This window comes from Canis aureus, chromosome 21, assembly GCF_053574225.1.
Source record: "Canis aureus isolate CA01 chromosome 21, VMU_Caureus_v.1.0, whole genome shotgun sequence".
Lineage (NCBI taxonomy): Eukaryota > Metazoa > Chordata > Mammalia > Carnivora > Canidae > Canis > Canis aureus.
This window is the reverse complement of record NC_135631.1, coordinates 6,806,817-6,813,069: the sequence shown is the minus strand read 5'-3', so window position 1 is coordinate 6,813,069 and position 6,253 is coordinate 6,806,817. Positions and strand designations below refer to the sequence as shown.

General features: G+C 41.1%; 2 protein-coding genes and 1 long non-coding RNA gene across 12 annotated transcripts in view; 2 read left to right on the top strand and 1 right to left on the bottom strand.

Moving 5' to 3' along the window:
* The window catches only part of LOC144292443 (uncharacterized), a 28,028-nt gene extending 26,934 nt beyond the window's left edge, over nucleotides 1-1,094 (top strand). Inside the window, exon 2 of the long non-coding RNA XR_013359838.1 lies at nucleotides 534-1,094. This is a non-coding gene — a long non-coding RNA (uncharacterized LOC144292443). The remainder of the gene's footprint in view (nucleotides 1-533) is intronic.
* Nucleotides 1-6,253, top strand: part of LOC144292441 (large ribosomal subunit protein bL21m-like) — a 78,104-nt gene that overhangs the window by 43,741 nt on the left and 28,110 nt on the right. The window lies entirely within an intron of this gene.
* The window catches only part of LOC144292439 (DNA-binding protein SMUBP-2-like), an 82,753-nt gene that overhangs the window by 61,472 nt on the left and 15,028 nt on the right, over nucleotides 1-6,253 (bottom strand). The gene's annotated exons all lie outside the window — the stretch shown is intronic.

Here is a 6,253-nt window from a genome sequence, read left to right as displayed (position 1 = left end):
TAGAACATTTATTACATCATTACACCCAGAGCTACCTGGATTTTCTACGCTAATTCACTGTAAACAAAATTTACAAGGAATCGACCTATGCTATAATAAAGATAAATAAAACTGGCCAGGGTATTTTTTCTTATGCCAATGTTAATCTGGAAAATCAATTCAATTAAATAACTGTTGAATAGCAGGCACTGTTTTTGAAAAAGACAATTATGGTTCTCACTTTATACAATTTTCAGTCTATTGGTGCAGCCAAAGTAATATTCTCAGAAAGCCCATCAACAAGGAAATGGCTAAATAACATATGGTATGTCCAAATTATGAAATACTTTGCAGTCACTATAAAGATAATTATAAAGAGCCATACTTGTCAGGCTGAGCACACATTATGTGGCAATACTACTATATGCCAGCCTGGAGAGCTGAGGTTAGGGCCGGAGGTACAGTTTTGGTTCTTAGAATACATTTGCACGGTTTGACAAGGACTTTTTAAAAAAGATTTTATTTTTTTAAGGATTTTATTCATTTATTAATAGAGACAGAGAGAGAGAGAGAGGCAGAGACACAGGCAGAGGGAGAAGCAGGCTCCATGCAGGAAGCTCGACGCGGGACTCGATTCCGGGTCTCCAGGACCACGCCCTGGACCGAAGGCGGCGCTAAACCACTGAGCCACCCGGGCTCCCCAAATATTTTATTTATTAATTTATTTGAGAAAGAGAGAAAGAGAGAGATCAAAAGCGGTGGAGGGGGGAGTGGCAGAGGGAGAGGGAAAAGCAGGCTCCTCACTAAGCAGGGAGCCCAATGCAGGGCTCTATCCCAGGACCCCAGGATCATGACCTGAGCCAAAGGTAGACACTGAAGCCACCCAGGCACCCCACTTTTTTCTATGCGTATATAAAAATATATATTCTTAGTGTCTTGAATATTTACTCACCATTATGTTTGAGCCATCTATGCTCTTTGGTACACCTAGGATTCATTTTTATTATTTCATTACACTGCATAACTACTGCATAACTTATTTTCCAATTACGATATTGACGGACATTTGGCTTGTTTTCCATGTCTGGCTATTATAAACAGTGCTGTTAAAAACATCCTTGTCCATGTATCTTGCTGGATATATATTCCTAGTTCTTTCCGGTAGCGGTTCTCAAGCTTTAATATACACCAAAATCACCAGGAGGGTTTGTTAAAACACAGACTGCTGGGCTCTCCCCCTAGTATTGCTGATTGAGTAAGTTTGGAGTGGATCTTAGGAATTTGGCATTTCTAAGGAGTTTCCAGGTGCTGCTGATGCTGCTGTTGGACCAAGGACGGCACATTAAGAATCCCTGCTCTAGGGCAGCCCCTGTGGCTCAGCGGTTTAGCACCGCCTACAGCCCAGGGCGTGATCCTTGGAGACCCGGGATCCATGAATGGCAATTCTTCCTGCCTCTTTTTCACACCAACGTGTGGTATTGTCAGGCTGTTTCATTTTAGCCAATCGGGTATATGTGGTAACGGTATTCCATTGCTTCACTTAAATTTCTCTGGTTACTAATAATTACTAACTTGTGAACACACTTTCATGAGTTAATTGGGCATTTTGTTTTTAAACATAATACTGTATTCTAGCTGCTAATATTTTGTTTAGGATTTTTGTTACCTATTTTCATGAGTGAGGCCATCCTATAATTTTTCTCTCTTGTTCTGTCTTTGTCAGGCTTTTGTTATGAGGGTTGTGCTAGACTCCTGAGTTGGGGAATGTTTTTTTGTCTTTTTCTGTAATGCCCTGAAAAAGTTTGCATCAGACTGGAACTACTTGATCCTTCAACATTTGCTATAATTTGTTGGCAAAGCCATACAGGCCTGGAGGTTTCTTTGAGTGAAGTTTTTTTTTTTTTAAGATTTATTTATTTATTCATTCAGAGAGAGCAAGAGAGAGGCAGAGACACAGGCAGAGGGAGAAGCAGGCTCCACGCAGGGAGGCCGACGTGGGACTCGATCCCGGTCTCCAGGATCACATCCCGGGCTGCAGGCGGCGCCAAACCGCTGCGCCACCGGGGCTGCCCTTTGAGTGAAGATTTTTGACTAAAGATTTCATTTCCTTGCAGGTTACAATGCTATTGAGAATGTGTAAATTTTTTGAATCATCTTTGGTGTGTTATATTTTTTAGTGATTTTTCTTTTTTTTAAGATTTGTTTATTTATAAAGACACACAGAGAGAGAGAGAGGCAGAGAGACATAGGCAGAGGGAGAAGCAGGCTCCCTGCAAGAAGCCTGATGCAGAACTCCATCCCAGATCCCAGGATCAGGACCTGAGCACAAGGCAGAAGCTCAACCACTCACTGATCCACCCAGGCGTCCCTCTAGTAAGCTTTCTATTTAATCTACACTTTCAAATGTATTGACATAAAGTTATTCAAGCGCAGTTCTGTCTCCTTTTTCTTTTTCTTTTTTTTTTTTTTATTGGTGTTCAATTTACTAACATACAGAATAACACCCAGTGCCCGTCACCCATTCACTCCCACCCCCCGCCCTCCTCCCCTTCTACCACCCCTAGTTCGTTTCCCAGAGTTAGCAGTCTTTACGTTCTGTCTCCCTTTCTGATATTTCCCACACATTTCTTCTCCCTTCCCTTATTTTCCCTTTCACTATTATTTATATTCCCCAAATGAATGAGACCATATAATGTTTGTCCTTCTCCGACTGACTTACTTCACTCAGCATAATACCCTCCAGTTCCATCCACGTTGAAGCAAATGGTGGGTATTTGTCATTTCTAATAGCTGAGTAATATTCCATTGTATACATAAACCACATCTTCTTTATCCATTCATCTTTCGATGGACACCGAGGCTCCTTCCACAGTTTGGCTATCGTGGCCATTGCTGCTAGAAACATCGGGGTGCAGGTGTCCCGGCGTTTCATTGCATTTGTATCTTTGGGGTAAATCCCCAACAGTGCAATTGCTGGGTCGTAGGGCACGTCTATTTTTAACTGTTTGAGGAACCTCCACACAGTTTTCCAGAGTGGCTGCACCAGTTCACATTCCCACCAACAGTGTAAGAGGGTTCCCTTTTCTCCGCATCCTCTCCAACATTTGTTGTTTCCTGCCTTGTTAATTTTCCCCATTCTCACTGGTGTGAGGTGGTATCCCATTGTGGTTTTGATTTGTATTTCCCTGATGGCAAGTGATGCGGAGCATTTTCTCATATGCATGTTGGCCATGTCTATGTCTTCCTCTGTGAGATTTCTGTTCATGTCTTTTGCCCATTTCATGATTGGATTGTTTCTTTGGTGTTGAGTTTAATAAGTTCTTTATAGATCTTGGAAACTAGCCCTTTATCTGATATGTCATTTGCAAATATATTCTCCCATTCTGTAGGTTGTCTTTGAGTTTTGTTGACTGTATCCTTTGCTGTGCAAAAGCTTCTTATCTTGATGAAGTCCCAATAGTTCATTTTTGCTTTTGTTTCTTTTGCCTTCGTGGATGTATCTTGTAAGAAGTTACTATGGCCGAGTTCAAAAAGGGTGTTGCCTGTGTTCTTCTCTAGGATTTTGATGGAATCTTGTCTCACATTTAGATCTTTCATCCATTTTGAGTTTATCTTTGTGTATGGTGAAAGAGAGTGGTCTAGTTTCATTCTTCTGCATGTGGATGTCCAATTTTCCCAGCACCATTTATTGAAGAGACTGTCTTTCTTCCAATGGATAGTCTTTCCTCCTTTATCGAATATTAGTTGCCCATAAAGTTCAGGGTCCACTTCTGGATTCTCTATTCTGTTCCACTGATCTATGTGTCTGTTTTTGTGCCAGTACCACACTGTCTTGATGACCACAGCTTTGTAGTACAACCTGAAATCTGGCATTGTGATGCCCCCAGATATGGTTTTCTTTTTTAAAATTCCCCTGGCTATTCGGGGTCTTTTCTGATTCCACACAAATCTTAAAATAATTTGTTCTAACTCTCTGAAGAAAGTCCATGGTATTTTGATAGGGATTGCATTAAACGTGTATATTGCCCTGGGTAACATTGACATTTTCACAATATTAATTCTGCCAATCCATGAGCATGGAATATTTTTCCATCTCTTTGTGTCTTCCTCAATTTCTTTCAGAAGTGTTCTATAGTTTTGAGGGTATAGATCCTTTACATCTTTGGTGAGGTTTATTCCTAGGTATCTTATGCTTTTGGGTGCAATTGTAAATGGGATTGACTCCTTAATTTCTCTTTCTTCAGTCTCATTGTTAGTGTATAGAAATGCCACTGACTTCTGGGCATTGATTTTGTATCCTGCCACGCTACCGAATTGCTGTATGAGTTCTAGCAATCTTGGGGTGGAGACTTTTGGGTTTTCTATGTAGAGTATCATGTCATCGGCGAAGAGGGAGAGTTTGACTTCTTCTTTGCCAATTTGAATGCCTTTAATGTCTTTTTGTTGTCTGATTGCTGAGGCTAGGACTTCCAGTACTATGTTGAACAGCAGTGGTGAGAGTGGACATCCCTGTCTTGTTCCTGATCTTAGGGGAAAGGCTCCTAGTGCTTCCCCATTGAGAATGATATTTGCTGTGGGCTTTTCATAGATGGCTTTTAAGATGTTGAGGAATGTTCCCTCTATCCCTACACTCTGAAGAGTTTTGATCAGGAATGGATGCTGTATTTTGTCAAATGCTTTCTCTGCATCCAATGAGAGGATCATATGGTTCTTGGTTTTTCTCTTGCTGATATGATGAATCACATTGATTGTTTTACGGGTGTTGAACCAGCCTTGTGTCCCAGGGATAAATCCTACTTGGTCATGGTGAATAATTTTCTTAATGTACTGTTGGATCCTATTGGCCAGTATCTTGTTGAGAATTTTTGCATCCATGTTCATCAGGGATATTGGTCTGTAATTCTCCTTTTTGGCGGGGTCTTTGTCTGGCTTTGGAATTAAGGTGATGCTGGCTTCATAGAACGAATTTGGAAGTACTCCATCTCTTTCTATCTTTCCAAACAGCTTTAGGAGAATAGGTATGGTTTCTTCTTTAAACGTTTGATAAAATTCCCCTGGGAAGCCATCTGGCCCTGGACTCTTGTGTCTTGGGAGGTTTTTGATGACTGCTTCAATTTCCTCCCTGGTTATTGGCCTGTTCAGGTTTTCTATTTCTTCCTGTTCCAGTTTTGGTAGTTTGTGGCTTTCCAGGAATGCGTCCATTTCTTCTAGATTGCCTAATTTATTGGCGTATAGCTGTTCATAATATGTTTTTAAAATCGTTTGTATTTCCTTGGTGTTGGTAGTGATCTCTCCTTTCTCATTCATGATTTTATTAATTTGAGTCTTCTCTCTCTTCTTTTTAATAAGGCTGGCTAATGGGGGATCCCTGGGTGGCGCAGTGGTTTAGCGCCTGCCTTTGGCCCAGGGCAATCCTGGAGACCCGGGATCGAATCCCACGTCGGGCTCCCGGTGCATGGAGCCTGCTTCTCCCTCTGCCTATGTCTCTGCCTCTCTCCTTCTCTCTCTATCATAAATTAAAAAAAAAAAAAAAAAAAAGAGCTGGATGAATTAAAAAAAAAAAAAAAAGGCTGGCTAATGGTTTATCTATCTTATTAATTCTTTCAAAGAACCAACTCCTGGTTCTGTTGATCTGTTCCACAGTTCTTCTGGTCTCGATTTCGTTGAGTTCTGCTCGAATCTTTATTGACTTTTTTTTTTTTTTTTTTTTTTTTATTTATGATAGTCACACAGAGAGAAAGAGAGAGAGGCAGAGACACAGGCAGAGGAGAAGCAGGCTCCATGCACCGGGAGCCCGATGTGGGATTCGATCCCGGGTCTCCAGGATCGCGCCCTGGGCCAAAGGCAGGCGCCAAACCGCTGCGCCACCCAGGGATCCCAAGTTCTGCTCGAATCTTTATTAACTCCCTTCTTCTCTTGGGTGTAGGATCTATTTGCTGTTTTTTCTCTAGCTCCTTTATGTGTAAGGTGAGCTTTTGTATTTGAGTTCTTTCCAGTTTTTGTTTTTTTTTTTTTTTTTTTTTTTTCTTTCCAGTTTTTGAATGGATGCTTGTATTGCGATGTATTTCCCCCTTAGGACTGCTTTTGCTGCATCCCAAAGATTTTGAACGGTTGTATCTTCATTCTCATTAGTTTCCATGAATCTTTTTAATTCTTCCTTAATTTCCTGGTTGACCCTTTTATCTTTTAGCAGGATGGTCCTTAACCTCCATGTGTTTGAGGTCCTTCCAAACTTCTTGTTGTGATTTAGTTCTAATTTCAAGGCATTATGGTC